Below are 22,297 nucleotides of genomic sequence, written 5' to 3' on the forward strand. Positions count from 1 at the left end.
TAAGTCTAATTACACCAGCCTGTGTCCTTAGGAGCAATGTTTCTGCCTGTGATCAGGAAGACAGGACCACTGTGCAGTGACAAGAAGGTGGGATTACTGCCCCAGTGGACCCAGAAGGTGGAACCATTGTCCCAGTGGGACCAGATGGCAGAACATCCAGCCAAATAAAAATTTTTTGAGCCTTAGATCCAATAAAAGTTAACTTGATAGGCTTAAAGTTATTTAAGACCTGCTGCCCATTCTTCTTTCCCCCTACCCCCTTTTTGGAATGGGAATATCCATCCTAAGCCAGTCCCACCATTATGTTTTGGAAGCACAAAACCTTGGTTTTACCAGCTCACAGCTGGAGAGGAATTTTGCCTCAGGATAAATTTACTTTGGGTCTCTCTATAACTAACTTACTGTGGGGCTGTTGAGATGGGGTGAATGTATTTTGCATATGAGAAGGATATGATTTTGGGAGGCCAAATAATGTTATGGGTTGCGATGGGCCTCTTCTCAATTTGTATGTTGAAGCTCTAACCCCCAATGTGTCTGTACTTTGAGATAGAGCATTTAAGGAGGTAATTAGGTTAAATGAGGTCATAAGTTTGGAGGTTTAATTCAATAGGAAAGGTATCTTTATAAAAAGGAAAATGAAACACAAGAAAGTTCTCTCTTTCTCCATGTGCACATAGATAAAATGCCATGTAAGGACACAGTGAGAAGCAGCTAACTGCAAGCTATCTGAAGGTCAAGAAAGACCTTACCAAAATCCAATTCTACTAATACCTTGATCTTGGCCTTTAGCCTCCAAAAACATGAGAAAATAAATCTCCATTATTTAAACCACCTAGTCTCTTCCAGTAGCCCAGGATGACTACTACAATCACATTTATGAATGAAATGATTCAATTGTGTTACGATGTCAATTTTCTCCAAACTGATCTAAGGATTCAACACTATCCCAATCAACAACATCTCAATAGGACTTTTATATTTGTAGAAACTGATAAGCTTCTAGAATACCAAAGTGATTTAGAAAAGAAAAAGCTGGAGTAATCATGGTAAATGATTATATGATTTCAAGACAGTCAAAACTGATATCAAGACAAGTGTAATATTGGGGTCATAATCCATTTCAGCTGCTGTAACAAAATACCTTATACTTGAGGTAATTTATAAACAACAGAAATCTATTGCTCACAGTTCTAGGGGCTGGGAAGTCCCAGATCAAGGTACAAGTAGATTAGATGTCTGGTGAAGGCTCAGTCCTCATAGATGGCACCTTCTAGCTGTGTCCTCAACATAGTGGAAGGGACAAAAAGCTCACTCAGGTCTCTTTTATAAGGGCACTAATACCATTTATGAGGGCTCCACCTCATGACCTACTTACCTTCCAATCCCCAACCTCTTAATACCTTAAGGGGACAAGATTTTAATGTAAGAATTTTGAGGGAACACAAACAGTTAGAAGATATAAATTGGCATAGTGATAATCATATATAGATAAATAGACCAGAAAAGAGAGTCCACAAATAGATAAACACAGATATGGACAATTATTTTCAACAAAACGCCAAATAATTTTGTGGATAAAGAATAGTCTTTTTAACAAATGATGCTGAGTCATTTGGCTATCTATGTACAAAACAAACAAACAACAAGAAAACAAACAAAAAGTACTCAAACCTAACATTGCATATAGAAACTGTAACTAATAATTGGTTATAGACCTAATATGTAAGCTGTACCTGTATAACTTAGAGAAGAAAAGTTGAAGAATATCCTTGTGACCTTGGACTTGGCAAAGATTTCTAAGGGTACACAAAAACCAATCATATAATGAAAAAATTAATAAATTAGACTTCATCAAAGTGAAAAAAACCCGTTTTCCATTGAAATACATTACAAGAAATAAAAAATAAAGAAAAAAAGCCAAGAGAAGATATTGGGAAAATGTGCATCTCATAAGTACTTGCTTGTACCTAGAATTTTTATAAAATACTTACAAAGCATCTCTAAGACAAAGAGCCCAAAGATGAACAACAGACTTGAACCAATATTTGACATAAAGATTACAAATAACAAATAAGCCCATGAAAATATAATGAACATCATTAATTATTGGTACCGATGAGATAATACTACATACACACAACAATGTCTAACGCTAAAATGAGTGACGATATGAAGTGTTAGCTTTGATATGGAGCAACTGGACTGCTTATATATCACTTATGCAAATTCAAAACAGGAATTTGGAAAGCAGTTGGCAATTTCTTAAAAAGTTAAACTTCCAGTTGCCATAAAGCCCTGTAATTTAATTTCTAGATATTTACCCAAGAGAAATAAGAGCATCTCTACAAATATTTGTACTTGTATATTCATAGCAGCTTTATTTATAATGGCCACAAACTGGAAAACAATGTTCATCAAATTGTAGTATATCCATACAATGGAATACTACCCAGCATCAAAAAGAAAGCATGTGGTACTTGGTTTTCTGTTCCTTCATTAATTTACTTAGGCTTATGGCCTCCAGCTGCATCCATGTTGCTGCAAATAACACTATTTTATTCTTTTTTATGACTGTGTAATATTCCATGGCGTAAATGTAACATATTTTATTGATCTAATCCACCACTGATGGGCACCTAAGTTGATTCCATGTCTTTGTTATTGTAAGTAACCCTGTGATTAACATATACATGCATGTGTCTTTTTGGTAGGACAGTTTATTTTCTGTTGTGTATATACCCAGTAATGGGATTACTAGGTCAAATGGTAGTTGTAAGTTCTTTGAGAAATCTCCAAACTGCTTTCCACAGTAGCTAAACTAATTTACATTCCCACCAAGAGTGTGTCAGCATTCCCTTTTCTCTGCAGTTTCATTGTCTGTTATTATTTGACTTTTCAGTTAGAGTCATTCTGACCGGTGTGAAACTACCGGTCCATGTAAACTGAGAATTTTGCATGTCCATGCAAACTGAGAATTTCACTACAGTTTTGATTTGCATTTCTCTGATAATCTGATAATTGGTGATGGACATTTATTCATGTCTTTATTGGCCACTTGTATGTCTTCTTTTGAGAAATATTTGTTCATGTCCTTTGCCCTCTTTTAATGGAGTTAATTGTTTTTTGCTTATTGATTTAAGCTTATTATAAATTCTGAATATTAGACCTTTGTTGCATGTGTAGATTTTAAATATTTTATTTCCCATTCCTTGCATCATCTGTTTATTCTGTTGATGGTTTCTCTTGCTGTGCAGAGCTCTTTAGTTTAATTAGATCCCACTTGTCAATTTCTGTTATTGCTGAATTGCTTTGGGGGACTCAGCCAAAAATTCTTTCCCAAGGCCAGTGTCCAGAATGGTGTTTCCTAGGTTTTCTTCTAGGATTTTTATAGTTTGAGGTCTTACATTTAAGTGTTTAACTCATGTTGAGTTATTTTATGTGATGGAAAAAGGCTGGGGTTCAGTCCTTTTTTTTTTTTTTTACATATGGATAGCTAGCTATTCCCAGCATCATTTATTGAATAGGAAGTCCTTTTTCCATTGCTTGTTTTTGTTGGCTTTGTTGAAGATAAGATAAGTAGGTGTCTGGCTTTATTTCTGGATTCTCTTCTCTATTTCATTGATCTATATATGTCTCTTTTTTGCACGAGTACCAATGCAGTACAGGTAAATCCCCAAATTGGGGCTTAGCCCATGAGGGTTCTTGGCTTCAACCATGAAATAATTCAAAGGTGAGCTGGTGCTGTTAGACAGCAATCTTTTATTGAAAAGTACTGTTCCTTGTGGAACAGGGCTACACATAGGCTATGTGCGCAGAGTCAGCAACATATGGGCTCTAAGCAATTGTATTTTCACTCAAGTAAACTCACTTTCAGTTACATGCAAACCAAGAAGCATGTCCATGCAAACTGAGAAGTGGATATTTATAACTTTCTAAGAAATAGGCTGTAACTTCTGGGTTGTTGCCACAGAAAGGGTTCCAGGTGATTGCTATGGAATTTGTAAACTCTCATGGCACTAGGGGGATTGTCTTATGCTACTGAGCACCAAGGCAGCTATAAATTGCCTTCATTGACATCTGCTCATTTGTGCTGGTTTCTTCACTTTATCCTGTCTTTATTATAACCTGTTTTGCTCAGCAGTGTTGTGACCAGGAAACAAGCCCTGTCAGTCTCCTACCTCACATCATGCTGTTCTGGTTATTGTAGCCTTACAGTATAGTTTGAATTTGGATGTGTTATGCCTTTGGCTTTGTTCTTTTTGCCTAGGATTGCTTTGGCTATTCACTGCCTTTTTTTGGAATGATATAAAATTTAAAAGTTTTTTTCTAATTAGGTGAAAAATTATGTTGGCAGTTTGATAGTAATTGCATCGAGTCTGTAAATTACTTTAGGCAGTGTGGCCATTTTAATAATATTATTCTTGTAATCCATGAGCATGGAATGCTTTTACATTTATTTGTGTTATCTCTGATTTATTTCAGCAGTGTTCTCTAGTTCTCCTTGTAGATATCCTTCACCTACTTGGTCAACTGTATTCCTAGGTATTTCAACTTTTTGGCTGTTGTAAGTGGGATTGTATTCTTGATTTGACTCTCAGCTTGAATGTTACTGGTGTACAGAAATACTACTGACTTTTGTGTGTTTATTTTGTATACTAAAACTGCAATAAGGTTGTTTTTTGGTTCTAGGAGGCTTTCAGCAGAGTATTTGGGGTTTCCCAGGTATAGAATCATATCATCAGTGTAGAGTGATAGCTTGGCTTCTTCTTTTCCTATATCAATGCTTTTTTTTTTTTTTTTTTTTTTTTTTTTTTTTTTTTTTTTTTTTTTTTTTTTTTTTGGCTAGGGCTTACAGTACTACACTGAATAGGAATGGTGAGAGTAGGCACCTTTGTCTTCTTCCAGTTCTCAAGAGGAATGGTTATAGCTTTTACCCAGGCAGTATGACAATGAATTTGGGTTTGTCATAGATGGCTCTTATCATTTTCAGTCATAAATGACATTTCCTTTGATGTTGAGTCTTTTTATCATGAAAGGATGCTGGATTTGTCAAAAGCTTTTTTCATTTCAATTGAGATGGTCATACGGTTTTTTGAGATGGAATCTCACTCTATTGCCCAGGGTGGAGTGCAGTGGCATGATCTTGGCTCACTGCAACCTCCACCTCCTGGGTTCAAGCAATTCTCCTGCTTCAGCTTTCCAACTAGCTGAGATTATAGGTGCATGCCACCACAACCAGCTAATTTTTGTATTTTTAGTAAAGATGAGGTTTCGCCAAGTTGGCCAGGCTGATCTCGAACTCCTAACCTCAGGTGATCCACCCACCTTGGCCTCCCAAAGTGCTGGGATTATAGGCATGAGCTAACATGCCTGGCCAGTGATATGGGTTTTGCTTTTAATTATGTCTCTGTAGTGAATCACATTTATTGATTTCCTTTTTTTCCAGAAATAAAGCCTACTTTATAATGGTTTCTTAACTTTTTGATGATACTGCTAGATTTGGTTTGCTGATTTTTTTTTTTTTTTTCGGATTTTTGCATCTATGTTTATCAGGTATACTGGCCTGAGATTTTCTTTTTGTTGCTGTTGTTGTCTCTCTGCCAGGTTTTGGTATCTGACTGATGTTGGCTTCAGAGAATGAGTTTGGGTGGTGCCCTTTCTCCTAGATTTTATGGAATAGATTCTGTTGGTACCAGTTCTTTGTTATGTCTGTAGAATATGGCTGTGGATTCATGTTGTCCAAGGCTTTTTGTGATGGATAGGCTTTTATTACTCATTCAATTTCAGAACTTTTTGGTTTGTGTTTTGGTTACCATGTCCTTCCTGATTCTATCTTGGGAGCTTGTGTGTTTCCAGGAATTTATCCCATTTCCCCTAGGCTTTTTGATTTGTGTGCATAGAGTTGTTTGTAATAATCTCTGAGGATCTTTTGCATTTATGTGGGTTTGCTTGTAGTGTCATCTTTGTCATTTCTGATTGTACTTATTTAGGTTTCTCCTTTTTGTTTCTTTGCTAATCTAGCTAGCCAACCATCAATCTTGTTAATACTTTCAAATAAGCAATTCTTGGTTTCATTGATCCTTTGTATGAATCTTTGCATGCAATTTCTTTCAGTTCTTCTCCAATTGTAGTTATGTACTCAATAATTTGGTCTCTGTCAGTAAGAGCAGTGCTTCCTGGTTGTGTCTAGTTGGGCATCTTATCCCCCTTCCCTTCTTTCTATTTTTTTGTACCAACCTTCTTTAAGTCAAGTACAGGCATTCATGTACTTTAAGGATGATAAATGTTATTATGGTAGGAATTCACAGACAAAGAGCTAACATTCATATTTGACTTCTAAACCACACATTTTACATTTAAAGCAAAACAGGAGGTTGAAAACCTTGGTATTCCTGAAAACAAAAAACAAAAGCAAAACAGGTTTTCTAGACTTCACATACTGTAAAGAACTTTTCAGAGTGCAGGCTTGATTGACTTGAAACCATAGGTGGAAAGAACTCAGGATACAGTGAAAAGGAAGATATACAAGGCTCTATGGGAAGAAAATGGAAAGATGAGGTACAGTGGAAAGCAAGAATGACCCTGAGAGTTTCGGAAAAAGTATGAAAAGTTAGAGGAAGAAGACAAATACTAACATTCTTACTTTTTTCCTTTTTGAAACCCATTGGGGTGTGGGACACATAGTAAAAAATTCTCAGTAGCAATGGGGCACTTGAGAACACTTGGCTCACCTTGTGAGAGCCTTTATTTAGCTTGATGTCTTGTGAAACATCATGCAGTAACATAGTATAGCAGCAGAAGAGGGAAATGTTTAGCTAGTGTGGTGGTTTGAATATGGCCTTTAAAAGTCATATGTTGGAAACTTAGTCCCCAGTGCAAAAGTGTTGAGAGGCAAGATCTTTAAGACATGATTATGAGGACTCTGTCCTCTTTCATGGATTAATGCCATTTTCACAGGAGTGGGTTTATTATTAAGAGTGGGTTATAAAGGCGACTTTGGCCTTTTCTTGCCTTCTCTTGCATGCTTTCTTACCATGTGATGCCTTATGCCATGTTATGACAAAGCACATAGGCCCATGCCAGATATAACCCCTTGATCTTGGACTTCCTAGCCTATGGAACTGTCAACAAAACAAACTTCCATTGTTTATAAATTGCCCAGTCTTTGTTTGGTATTCTGTCATAACAGCATGGAAATGAACAAAGACAGATGGTTAAAGATGTGGGAAGACATTTATTTCCTCAAAGCCCATGAAAGAAATGCAAAAGTTCTAGCAGATGTTCGAGTTTTGGAGATTTAGAGGCTCATAGAAGAAGGAAGGACCTACAGAGACCCAAAATTGAGAAAACAAAGCTACAGGATGTAAGAGGTTTGACACTAGAAGGAACATTATAAGACTATAGTATCCATTTTAAAATAAGAAAACTCTAGATCAAAGACATAAAATAAATTGCTTGAAGTCACACATTTTGTAGGTAGTAAAAGAAAAACTTTTTGTTAATTTTTTATATTGTCCAGTGGATTGTCTACAAGCTCACACATCTTAATGCTACATTTTACAACAAAATTCTTGGTTAGACAATCAATTGTGAAGATGGCATAAAATACCAGATCACTTTTATCTCATACAATTAAGGCTTTTTTTTTTCTTTTGCAGCCACCCACTATAGCAAGAATCTAAGAAGTCCTGAAAGTAATTTTGGGCCTTATCTGAGAATGAAGTTAAATGCTCAGTAGCAGAAAGGCTATGTTTATCATGTTAACCAAAACTTTTCAGCAAGTTTATCAGAGCAGCAGCTTGTGGCAACATAATAATCTGAGGTAAACCTTTTGTTTCTCCAAAATAAAGTGTAATATAAGTAATACTACAAATCTCTTGGCCTCACCAAGTCTCTTACTTACATTCCATTTGCCTCATCTACTCGGGAGATACTTCAGGTTAAGCACTCCTAATATGCAAATCTGAAATCTGAAATGCTCCAAAATTTGGAACATTTTGAGTGCTGGAATGATGATCAAACAAAATGCTCACTGGAACATTTTGGATTTGAAACTTTCAGATTATGGATGCTCAATGCAAATATTTAGAAATCTAAGAAAATATGAAATTTGAAACACTGTGGTCCCAAGCATTTTTAGTAAGAAATATTCAAGCTGTTAAAGCATTACCCAGCCTCAAAAGCCAAGAGCATTCATCCTTAACTATGGTATATGAAAACAGAAGTATGCCCGGAAGTTTTAACACTACGTAGAAAAGACCCAAAGCCATAAGGTTTTATTATGGCTAAGGATGTGATCCACCAAAGCTTATCTAGGTCCAGCAACCACGCAGGCTTAAAGTATGGAGTCAGAAAGATTTCTCCCCAGAAGACGAGTTTTTCTTTTCTATCAGAGCATCAGGCTGCAATTTTCCAAACTTTTATGCTGTGCTTTCTCTTGAACACTTTGTTGCTTAGAAATTTCTTCCACCAGATAACCTAAATTATCTCTCTCAAGTTCAAAAGTTCCACAGATCTCTAGGGCAGAGACAAAATGCCACCAGTCTCTTTGCATAGCAAGAATCACCTTTACTCCTGTTCCCAGTAAGTTCCTCATCTCCCTCTGAGACCACCTCACCCTGGACTTAACTGTCCATATCACTATCAGCATTTTAGTCAAAACCATTCAACAAGTCTCTAGGAAGTTCCAGACTTTCCCACATCTTCCTATCTTCTGAGCCCTCCTAACTATTCCAACCTTTGCATGTTACCCAGTTCCAAAGTCTCTTCCACATTTTCAGGCATCTTTACAGCAGAAACTTACTCTACCGGTACCAATTATCTGTATTAGTCTGTTCTCATGCTGCTAGTAAAGACACACCTGAGACTGGGTAATTTATTTTTTAAAAAGAGGTTTAATTGACTCACAGTTCCACATGGCTGAGGAGGCCTCACAATCATGGTGAAAGGTGAAAGGGAAGCAAGACAAGTCTGACATAGCAGCAGGCAAGAGAACATGTGTGGGGGAACTCCCCTTTTTAAAACCATCAAATCTGTGAGACTTATTCAGTATCATAAGAACAGCACAGGAAAGACCTGCCTCCATGATTTAATTACTTCTCTCCCACACCCCTCCCATGACACAGTGGGAGCTACAATACAAAATGAGATTTGGGTGGGGACAGGGCCAAATCATATCAGTGTATCTAAAAGAAAAGAGTTACTAACTCAGCTTTTGATTTCAGTTCTTTCTACTCAAGAAGAATTAGTGAGATGTTTTGGTAGGAGTATATCACACTGACGTGATGAAAAAAGGGAGAATAATTTTAATAGCCTTTTGAGATAATTATGATATTCTTGGATATTATACCCATACTAGACAGGTTTTAGCTTCTTAAAGGTTTTTTGCAACACAGAGTCTGAAACCCTACAAATGAACAATTTGTTCTCTGGTATATTAAAGTCCTTGGGCCAATTCTGCAAAACACATAGAGACACACAAAGAATAATGAATATTATTTTTGGTGAATATTCTTCCATTTTTATGTGTTTATGTATATGTATGTTTATATAACATATGTATGTTACATATGCATATGCATGTTTATAAGGACATAAGATAATGTAAAATATATTTCATACATGAAATTATGGTTTAAAAATCTTCAATATCCACTGCTCTAGAAAAATTTTTGCCCATGTACATTAGAAGACATGAAAGAATGTCTACAGCATCTCAATTTTAAAAAGTTGAGAAATAATTTAAATTTTACTTGAAGTATTAATGTATAGGAGAGAATATATTACACATTTTCCAGACCATTTTATTTTCATGCTAGGCACATAGGAAGACTATATTGCTGTCTTCTTGTCATCTAGGTGGAGCCATGTAATTGTGTTCTGTTTAAAATGTGGGAAAAAATATGTACTTTCACTAATGGTCAAAAATGCCTTGTGCAGTAATCCCTGTCACCTCCTCCTCTCTTCTCTCTTTCTTCTTTTTCCTCTCCTCTCTCCTTCTCCTTTTCTTCTCTCTCCTCTCCAGCTCTCTCCCCATCTCTTTCCATCTTTCTGTCTCTGTTTCTCACTCTCCCTCTCAACTGTTTCTCTCTCTCCCTCTCACTCACATGCAAACACACCACACTGCTGGTGTCATCCCCATTTCCGTTTTGCAATCAAAGACTACAAAACGTTGGACACATGCAATGGAAAGAAACTGCATCCATAGGTTCTCTGCTTTGAGGATGGACAAGTAGGACAGTTCTCCAACAATATTTGTCTGCATCAGACATTGTATGGGCAAAAAATAAGCCACTGAATGTTTTAGTATTATTTGTTACTGCAGTTAATCTATATAATTTATGTAAACAGATAAATTGTAGTTTAGTCCTACTGTAGAATCCTATATAACAGTAAAAATAAATTATTTCCAGCTACAATAAAAATAAATCTCAGATTAATCTAAGCCTAAAAAACAAGTTGAAGAATATATAGAATATAACTTCATTTATATATGGTTCAAAACATGCAAAACTAAGCTATGTGTTATTTAATATTCTAACTAATGTGTTAGAACTATAAAGAAGAGCAAGAGAATCATGAACATAAAATTAAGCATGGTGGCTACTTTTGAGTAGTAATGGAAGAGGTTAGGATGCAAGGGCATATTCACAAGGAATTTGATTTAATAAAAATGTTCTTTTTTCTAAAATGTTTGTGAGTTCATGGGCATTTTTTTTGTATTTTCCATCTTTAGGTCTTAGCTATATTTTTATTCTTTAAAATTTGTATATCTACTTAGTATTTTATATTTTTAGATAAGAGTAACTGAAAATCAGTCCAGTTATTGCAAAATAGAGAAAAAAAAGTAGTTTCCAGTTAGCAATTTCTCCAAAAGAATTTGGCAAGAAGAAAGATCTCTAGGCAGATGTTCTAAAGATCTTGACTCTGCAGCCAATAGAAATTATTCTGGAGAAAGAAAAACATATTAATCAAAGGCCAATTGAAATAATTAATTTAGCTTACAGTTTGCCTAAAACTGAGAAACCTATAATTGTCTACCGAAGTGATACATAATAGCCAAATGAAGGAATTTATAAGCATATGTTCACTGAGTTGGAAGTTCTGAACAATATCTGGCTGAAAAGGACGATTGGAGAATATTTTTTTCTTAGGCATTTTAAAAACTGTAGATACAGTCAGAGCATGGTATAAGTGAATAAGCCCGTACAGATTCTACAGCAGTGATTCTTAGTCTTTCCTGTATGTTAGAATCACCTAGGGAGTTTGTTTTCTTAAAAAAACAAAACAAAACAAAACAATTGTTCAGTTTGCACCAGGCATAAATTAAATCAGAATATCTGGGGACAGGTCCTAGGCAATGGTATTTTAAAAGATCCCTGGATGATTTTATGTTCAGCCAACATTAAGGACCACTGAGCTAGAGCAACTCCTTTATTTCACAGTTGAAAGGTCTGAGGTTGCAAGTTGTAGACTGCATTGTATAAGGTCATGCAGCTGGTTAATGATTTTCTGGTTCTTTTTCCCCTGTCTTCTGTCTTCAATTTTTAAATGTTGCTGCTTCCTCTATATGTTGTACATGTATTCATAACACTTCAGATGCATTTAGCCTCAGCTCTCTTATTCTAACCACCCAGTTTCACATACACGAAATCTGACACCTCGTAGTGCCTACCTTCTCCCCAGGAACTTCTTTAATGATATGTGGTAGCAGACCACAGGGAATGCCCTTGGCACTCACAACTGTGCTACTTGAAAACGCTGAGGAATTGTAATGCCATGGGGTGAACCTATGACTAATGGATAATGAAAGCCAATGAAATTGCTTTGCACTTTCATTCCCATATACTGGTGGTCTTGTCATTAAGCAGAGCTGGGAGCTCAAACATCTAGTCACCTATACCTGTGGGCAACTGCATATCAAATCTTTGTCCTGGCTCTCCTTTCTCCCCTGCTTACCTTGCCTCTTTTCCACCTCCTTGAGTTTCACTTTCCAATAAAGTATTTGCACTTAATTATATGGTTCAGGTTCTACTTTCTGGAGAATCCAAGCTAAGACATCACCTTTCTTCTGTTGTCTTAAATCTTTTTTTTTTTTTTTTTTTTGAGACAGAATCTTGCTCAGCCACCCAGGCTGGAGTGATCTCAGCTCACTACAATCTGCAAACCCTACCCACTGGGTTCAAGTGATTCTCCTGCCTCAGCCTCCTGGGGAAGCTGTGACTGTGGGCATGCACTACCATGCCCAGCTAATCTTTATATTTTTGATAGAGATGGGGTTTTGCCGTGTTGGTCAGGAAGATCTCAATCTCTTGACCTCATGATCCACCTGCCTTGGCTTCCAAAAGTGCTGGGATTACAGGTGTGAGCCACTTCACCCTGCCAGTCTTAATCTTTCATGGTCAATGTACGATTTTCATTGTCTGGACTGTACCTGGATCATAGAGATGCAATGATTATTAAAAACATCATCAACTTATGGCCCTTTATGTACATATTCTTTGATGCTTTGAGAACTTTCCATACTCATTCTCTGGAGACGGTGAAGGAGAAAAATGTCAACAAAGAGTAAAATGTGCCAGGAAAAAATAGATCACAGAGAAAAAATAAACTGATTAGAAGGTGAAAAGAGATTGAGGAGGAGAACAAGACTAAAAGGAACCTGGAATTAGAAATGAAGAGCTGTACAATAATTCCTCTCTATTCAAACTACAATCATATCAATTCATTTCCCCCATAAAGAATGTCTGTCATTTCAACTGTTATCAATATGTTGAATCACCTTCTTTATCTATGCCTCCATCTTTCTACTGCTCAGATTAACATAGATGGCATTTATTCATTAATTCTATACTCATCCAACATTAATTGGGCCCTAATATTGTTCTAGAGACCCAAACAATAAAATTACTTTAGTGGGAAATACTGGTATTGAGTAATTATTGAATTTCCACTTAAGCTCCTGAGACAACAAGGATACCCTCACTAAATACATCTAATTGTAAGTAAATGAGAGATGGAACATTTATTCTTCTAAAGATTGCCATACCCATATATGGGCACTGTATTCTTACTTGTTGCTATTCTTAGATATATTCACATCAACACTTGGCTCTCTGGTCATTATGGAACACACCACTTTTCTTGTTCACATATATTCTATAACTTGCTGCTTGGTAGGGTCTTTATTTTCTTATTCATAAGTCCCCAGATCTCTTTTGACATTCAAGAACTTTTCTTCTCATATTTTTCATTTATTCCACAAATGATCTTTACTACATGAAATATATCTTGTTATACAGCAGATAATATGACAACACATTCTCTCTGTTCACTGAGTTTACCTTCTAGTGGAGTATCGAATAGAAATGAGATAAAGAATACAGATTACCATAAATAGGATGCAATCAATAGTAAATGCAGAATGCACTATTACAGGGAATAGTCAGGGAAAGCTTACCTGAGGAGAGATATGGGACCTAGTGGTCTCATGGAGACCTCAGAAGGAAGTTGAGACCTAAACAATCAGACTGACATCTACCAAAACAGCATTCTAGGCAGAGATAATTAATTGCAAAGGCCCTGAGATGGAAAAAGATTTGATAAATTCCAGGAACAGAATGGAACCAATATAACTGGAATATAATGAAAAATCAGTAGAAGAGCATGATATTAGGTTAGAGAAGCCTGGGTGCAGTGGCTCATGCCTGTAATCTCGACACTTTGAGAGGTTGAAGCAGGCAGGTCACCTGAGGTCAGGAGTTTGAGGCCAGCCTGGTCAACATGGTGAAACCGTATCTCTACTAAAAATATGAAAATTAGTTGGACGTGGTGGCAGGCACCTGTAATTCCAGCTACTAGGGAGACTGAGACAGGAGAATTCCTTGAACCTGCGAAATGAAAGTTGCAATGAGCTGAGATCGTGCCACTGCACTCCAGCCTGGGCAACAAGAGCTAAACTGGTCTTAAAAAACAAAAACTAGGTTGGAGAGATTACAAGTCTAGATACTTTGGAGTTTTGTAAACAAAGATATGGAGTTTGTATTTTATTATAAGAACGCTAAAAAGCCTTGAAGGATTTTTCAGCTAGGGAAAAAAACATAGCCTGATTTTCATTTTTGAAGAGATTTCTCAAGTTACTCTATGGAGAAACAAGTTAGGAGGTTGATATAATCCAGTAAAGAACTGAAGACAGCATTAAAGAATAAAATGCACATAAACACATGTCAAGGATGGCATTTGATTCATTAATTAATGAATAAAACAGTAAGATGTTACAACTAATTAAAAAGAGAAATCAAACAACACACATACATTAACAATCAAAAATGCTTAGATGAATTTCAGCTACAATAGATGCAAAACTGGTCCATTTCCACAAGGCAATAATCAACTGAATTTCTATGACCAAGAATCATTTGCATGACTGTACGTTTTCTACCATTTACAAGATTTGTAAAATAGCTCAAAGATGATGAAAGGCTTAAATAAACAAGAAAAAAGTGTGCTAATCAGGACATCCAGTAATCTTTACTTTTTCCTTTCAAAGTCTTTTATGATTTTTCCTGATGGGAGCCTGAACTAGAACAGTGATAGAGGACATAGAAAACAATGCTTATATTCTCTCCGTGCACAGAGAGACAGATTGAAAGCATGGTGAAAAAATAACACACATGAAGACACACTGTGATGGCTTGGTACTGTGTTGGCTTGGTATGGTGTCAACTTGGCTAGGTTGAACTATATTTCCACGATTTCCCTTCCGTATATTTTTCCACTTAGGGTGAGACACAGAGAGACTCTTGTGCAAGCTTTGGAGGGTAGAAGTAAAGCAGCAGCTATTTTTGTAGGTCATGCGAATTGTCACTTATCTTCTGGCTCACCTTGCTGGTGTAAGACAGGCGCTCAGCCTACAATCGCTCCATCCTCCTTTGAATTTGTCTTCTGACTCTCCACGTTGTGTGTGTGTGTATGTGTCTTTAGCTCCTTGATGAAGAGCACTGGTTTCTGCAGGAACCCCATGCCATCAAGATGAGAAACAGTAAGAACTGATACTTGCGGGCTGCAGTTTGTTCCTGCTCTCTCCCACTTTACATCCCTCTTCCCCTCTTGTAGACGTCAAGCTTTCACAGCAGATGCAAGGACACAGCTGCACAAAGACTGCTTAATCAGCTCCCACTTTCATAATTGCATGAGGTTGACTGCCTGGGACACATCCCTTAATACAAATACATGAATAGATGAATGAGTGAATGAATGAATGAACAATATGGTTCCTAGTGACCCTGCTGTTCTGATTGCATCCTGATTGATACAGACACATAAATTAAAAAAAAAAAAAAAACAACTGGTTTCTAAAAGTTCATGAAATAGTATCATATTTAACCTTTAAGACCTGTATCCCTGCTAATTTGGACCCCACCTTTTATCTAATAAAATTCGGTTTAAAACTAGATTCTCATTCATATGAGTTTTTCCTAATTGACAAAGTTGTTATTTTTTTTTATTTATTTATTTTTTTTTTGAGACGGAGTTTCGCTCTTGTTGCCCAGGCTGGAGTGCAATGGCGCGATCTCGGCTCACCGCAACCTCCGCCTCCTGGGTTCAGGCAATTCTCCTGCCTCAGCCTCCTGAGTAGCTGGGATTACAGGCACGCGCCACCATGCCCAGCTAATTTTTTTTTGTATTTTTTTTAGTAGAGACGGGGTTTCTCGATCTCTTGACCTCGTGATCCACCCGCCTCGGCCTCCCAAAGTGCTGGGATTACAGGCTTGAGCCACCGCGCCCGGCCGACAAAGTTGTTATTTTATCATTCAGAATGTGAAAGGAGAAATATCCTCAGCTAATTAGATTTTTCCAAAGTCATGCTTAGGCATTGTCACTAACTTTACCTCTAGTTTAAAATTAAGAGAAAGTATATGAGAAGGATATACAAAAAATACGTGTTCTACCAGTTCATATGAAATTATGCAACTCTTGACATTTCTAATTTTCAGTCTTCTTAGAAGGGTTAGTGAGTCATCCGAATCATCATCTTGTTTGAGTCATTCTTATGTAAATATTGATATCATTTGAAATGTACAGAATTTAACTATAATTTACATGATCCCAGGTACTGTTGATCATAAATATTTTGTCTTTATGATTTTGATCAATAACAATAAAACTCCTAAAGTCAGTTAGTGATTGCTGAGAGCCTTTATATAACTCATCTTGTATTAACAAATTGCAATATTACTATGACCGTCTATGAAGCAAATGCCTGCCTACTTCTTGGAAAAATGTTTTTAACTTTACTAGGGGATAAACAGAATCTAAGTTTGAATCCCCCACATGACTCAGGTCCATAGAATCTATTGCAGAGCTATCCAACAAAAAAATAATATAGGCCACGTCTGTAATTTTAAATTTCCTAGTAGCTATATATATTTTTTAAAATTAAAAGTAAATCACATTTATTTTCACAATGTATTTTATTTAACTCTATATATTTAAAACAGTATTTCAACATAATCAATATAAAAAATAAACTGATATTTACAAGTTTTTCCATATGAAGTAAGTCTTTGCGACTCAGTGTACATTTGAAATTTCTGCACACCTTAATTAAGACTAGACAAACTTAAAGACCTCAGTAATCCCATTTGACTAATGGTGAATACATTGAACAGTGCAGTCATAGTGAGTCTGTTGGCTGAAGGAAGTGATAAGCTGAATATGCCTACTAAACTTGGGGAGCAAAAGCACAAGTTAATTATCCTCCACAAGAGACTGTAAAATTACATAGGCTGGGAAACTTCCTTGTCAACCCAAGGCTAGGTTCCTCTTCACTGAGGGAGGCAGTATTCTGAGTAACCTGGATGAAATCCACTCCACCTTGTTAGAGCATATGCAAGACACAGAACACATTTGATGCCAAAATAGAATGGTAAGCCTCTGCACAGGTGCACTGTCTGCTTTGGGATGTCTCTGACCCCAGAATTCCATGAGGTGATCCAGAGCTGACCCAGCCAAGATTTTGGAGCTTTGCAAAAAGACCTCTTCTTCTGTCACAATCAGGCCCAATGCACACTTGGCAGAGAATTATGTGGCTTGCACTGGATATCTTTAGAATCATTGCAGAGGGGTTTCTGGGGAGTAGGGAGGAGTAACACTGGTGGAAATCAGGCTCCAAGGATAGACAAGCATCCTAGAAGGCTCATTCTAACCAAATCCAATATGCCACACATGACTGAGGTTCTGGGGAATGGTGTGAGGAGCAGCCAGGTGGTGGTGCAGGAAAGTGAGTGTTTTGTTTTTGGATCTCATTCATGTCAGACTGTAGGTCTCAGGTCCATTCCAAAAACAACAACAGCAACAGTGTTAGTGGTACCTGCCAATCAATAAGCGTCTCCTGCCATTAAAAATAAATTAAAAAAAAAAAAACTATATGATGACTACATTTACAATAGCACATACAGTACTTACTAGATTTATGGCATATGACAGTTACTCTTCAAAGTGCTTCCATGAATTTTTATTATATTTTAGAGCTGTAAAAGATGACTAACTTTTATCTTCACTTTGAAAATGAGACAACTGAGATTCCAGAGTAGTTCGTTTAATATCACACTACTAGAACGTAGAGAATTGAAATAGGAACGTTGTACATATGATCCCAAAGATATACATTAGAGGTTAGGAACAATATAGGAATTGCAAAAGCACAAAAGTGAAAGCGCTTTTCCTTTAGGTGGAAAAAAGGTTGACAGCAGATCTTTTCTGTCCAACAAACGGTAGGGTTGTCTTAGACCATTTGGGATGGAATAACAAAATGCCATAATATTGGTAGTTCATGAAAAACATAAATGTATTTTACAGTTATGGAAGCTGGAGAATCTAATATCAAGGTGCTGGCAGAATCAGTGCCTAGTGAGGAGCAACTTCTGGGTTTATAGAAGGCATCTCACTGCATCCTTACATGGTGGAATGGAGAAATGAGCTTCCTTAGGTCTTATATTAATGCGCTGGAGCTCTCATGAGCTAATCACCTCTTTAACAGCCCTATCTCCTAATACCATCACCTCAGGGACTAGCATTTCAGCATATAAATTGGTGGGGTGGGGATGTACAGGCACAAATACTCAAACCATAGCATAGGTGTTAGAAAGTTTCCTAGTGATAGAATTGTAGCTGAGGATTTGGCTACCTGACTAGAGCTAATGTTTCCCAGGCCCCTTTTGGGTAGATGTGTCCAAATGACTGTGTTCTCAACAATGATATGTGAACAAAAGTAATATGAGTCACTTCCTTTCTGGAACCTTAGAAAAGTAGGAATGCATCTGCTTTTTCTTAGTGTTTCCACTGGCTACAACCTGAGCATGTCAGGCACTTAGGTTTAGCCATAGATATGATGAGAAGGTCCTGTTTGCTGATGGAGTTATGTCTTAGAAGGAATTTGAGTACACCAGTGACCATGAGGCTCAGAGCTGTTCTCCCTTCCTGGACAGCTCATTTACTATATTTTATAACTCTATGAGTATTTCAATCCTCACTGAAACAATGAGACAACTGAGGTTATAACATAAGAGGAATAAGCATCTATAATCTTTTTGTAAGTCTTTCTGCTATTGTAGCTTCTCTAGACCATACAAAACACAGAGGAAGCTGCTACTGTCAAGTTAGGACTATGCTCACAAGCATTGCAGAAGATGGTGTGCCCTCCTCATCATCCCCACCAGCAGCGCAAGGAAACCAATATGCAGCATATCTTGCAATGAAGAGAAACTTCAAAGACTTTGGGTGCTCAGAATTTTTAACACTTTTCTCTAGCTATATATAAGCTGGCATGACTTAAGAGGAGGAGTATGCTTGTCATAAGTAAATTTTAAAATTGCTATCACAGAGAATTATATATTAAATTAACCAGTCTGTATTCCATATATATATATATACACTAATAAATATGGTGAAATATGTCAAGCTATATGGAAATACACAGATAAAAAGAAAACTATGCAGACTCCCCTAATCTAACATTAAGAGACATTTAGCTTCTCAGTCCATGGATTTCCATAGGTGAACAGGGAGAATATCATAGCCATTACTTTTAAACAAATGCCTCTGAAGATCTTGAAACTTCTGCTAACATTCCCTTGGTTAAAGCAGCTCCTATGGCCAAACCCAAAACTAAGGGACAGATAAACTCAATGCTGTTGTGGCTGCCAATTCACATGACAAAGACATGAATGTATCATTATGTAAGATTGGAAGTGAAGACTTGAAACCAATAATAACCCAATTCCTCGCTGGTTGGAGGGTAAATTTAGTTCCAATTATAAGTCTTGCATACTCTCCACTAAGTCATATTGCCCTGAAATTTATTTTGTTTTTTCGTATGTGAATTCTCCCTTAGTCTAAACAATATTCTTATGAAGTAGATACCATTGATCCCATGTTAGAGATGAGAGGCCTGTGGCTCATGATTTTGAATAATTCAGAAAATGTCAGACATTAAGCAGTGGCAGAACTGAAGTTCGTTTCAGGTCTTTATAAATTCACATTCTTTAAATGTGAAAGAATTAAATAATTTTAAACAACTTTATAATGCACGCCCAAAAGACTTTCATTACATGAACTACACAGAAAGCCTTAATTCAACGTCTACTGTGTGAGCGGCACGACAGCAAGCCCTCAAAAAAAAACAGATTCATAAATGTGTAATCTTTAACTTGAGCTTCATGTCCAGGTTAACTAAATAACATGCTTAGTCAGTTTGAATTACTCTTGTCTTGCTTGGTGAACAATGAGCTATTTTACAGCAGTATAATAATTCCTAGTCACACACAGCCCAGCTCCTTTTGGTCACTGGTATTTGTTTTGGCTTTACTTGTATGTCCCATTTCAAAACATGTTTCTTCCTCAAGAATCAATTATTTATTTTTCCTCATAAAGACTCACACATATATCAGAGAGGTATCCCCCTTACAAATATTTACTAACTAGATTGTTTTTTAAGACACACATTTCCTTTTGGTGAGCATGAATTCTAGATTTGATCCAGCATGCTTGTTTGGTTATACTTCCAATTTTCAAAAAATGCCACAATTTCTTTTTCTACCTGGTTTATTTTAAATAATTTGTAGCTGAATTCACACAATTCATGCTATAAATGTGAAGTGTGTAGAATGGAATATTATCTGAAAATTATTATCATAATTTTTGTGAATGGAGAAATGAACAGAGACCTTAGTATTAATAAAATGTGAGGCTCTATATGAGGTAGATAAAGAGATAGGTTTGATATTTATTTGAATTATGTAACTTAAGGAAAAGATGTCAAAAATTAATAAACATACTATTTTGATAAGCATAAAGATAATTTGAATCATTTATAATTGTTCCATTACAATGGAATACAAGGCTGGAAGATTCCCATCCATATTTTTGTGAATGTGGGGCACGTTAAACTCCCTCTGACATGTACTACCAACCAATTGGATGCCACTAATTGATATGTGATATTTTATTTCTTTTAAGGTTCATTTTTAAAAATTGTATTTTAAAGCAATTTCTGCAGTATGTTCTCCTCTCATTAAAAACGATTTACCAAGTGCCTCTTCTATATAAGCTACTCTATTAGGTGGCTTCCATTCATTAGAATCATACACAAATTCACTCAGTGATTCCCACTTTTAATAAGATAATGAGCTTTGAGTGTTTATGAATTTCTATTGCTACCACGATTTTAAAAGAGACTATATATAACACAAGTAGATATGCAAAGTTGATTATTTCATATATAACAATATTTTAAGCTCTTAAGAGGGGAAGAGAAAGGGTACAAGTAACAACATTGATAGAAAGGCAACCTTAAATCATATATTCTGTATTAAATTCTCTTTTGCCTGGTATATTTCAGACCTATCAAAATAATTGACACTAAATCCTTTAGGGAATTAATAATTTTGAATGGTGATAATGTTACCTGCGCTTATAGAATTCTAATTGCTTTATTTTGTTATAATTTATTTACCTAATTTATGTATTTATTATCATATATTTAGTCATTTACTTTATTAATTTATGTATTGTATTTATCTAGTCACTAACGTCCTTGGCTGACAAGTAAATGTATGTATTTTAGTAAAAGTATTAGCTTCATTAAAAATTGAGGTAGCTTGATTTGTTTGTGAATATAATCTACTAGGTAAGCTTCCTATTAAGTGAAATTATGATATATTTTGTTATCTTTAGAAATAATCTGTAGAATGTGTTTACGAAAGGACATGGATCATTTTGTAAAATAAATCAATAAAAGCGCATAGTTTTGCTAAAATGTAAGTGAAAGTCAATTATTTGTGAGTTACTATGCTCTCAAAGTGTAACAAGCGCCATTTACCACCTTAATGTTGAAAAGCCAATTGGATATGATATGGCTCCAACAGAATCCAATCCTAATTCTTTTTCTTGTCAGCACCGTTTGTACTTAGCAGCTGTTCAATAAGTTCTAAGAACAATGTAGTGGAAGATTTCTCCCATAGCAGGAAAGGAAACACTGACTTCAGGGATGAGTTACCCAAGACAGAGAGATAAAGACACAGAATTTTAGTATTATATTTTATTGGCCTTAATATACCTTGGCATAGCATGGCAATAATGTTAAATGAAAAAGCAGGGGCCAGGTGCAGTGGCTCACGCTGTAATCCTAGCACTTTGGGAGGCCGAGGCGAATGGATCACCTGAGGTTAAGAGTTTGCGACCAGCCTGACTAACATGGTGAAACCCCGTCTCTACTAAATACAAAAAAATTAGCCAGGGCAGTGGCACATGCCTGTAATCTGAACTACTTTAAAGGCTGAGATAGGAAAATCACTTGAACCCAGGAGGTGGAGGTTGCAGTGAGCTGGGATTGCACCATTGCACTCCAGCTTGGGTAATTGGGCGATCCATCTCAAGAAAGAAAGAAGGAAAGAAAGAAAGAGAGAGGAAGAGAGGGAGAGAGGGAGAGACGGAGGGATGGAGGGAGGAAGGGAGGAAGGGAGGGAGGGAGGGAGGGAGGGAGGGAAAGAGTAGGAAGACATGTGATCATAATTTGTGAAATGTTTGTGTAGTGAGTGCGTGTGTATGTGTGTGTGTGAGAGGGAGAGAGGAGAGAGAGAGTGTGTGTGAAGAGACAGTATAGAGGAGGGAAAGGAGCAAAGAAGAGAGGGAGGGAAGAGAAGGAGGGGGAAGAGAAAGGGGATGGAAACAAGAAAAAATACTGATAGAAAATATTTAAACATTTATCAGTTTCCTCTAAGAATGAAATTTTTCTTCT

Source organism: Cebus imitator, unplaced genomic scaffold (assembly GCF_001604975.1).
Source record: "Cebus imitator isolate Cc_AM_T3 unplaced genomic scaffold, Cebus_imitator-1.0 Scaffold344, whole genome shotgun sequence".
NCBI classification, from domain to species: Eukaryota; Metazoa; Chordata; class Mammalia; order Primates; family Cebidae; genus Cebus; species Cebus imitator.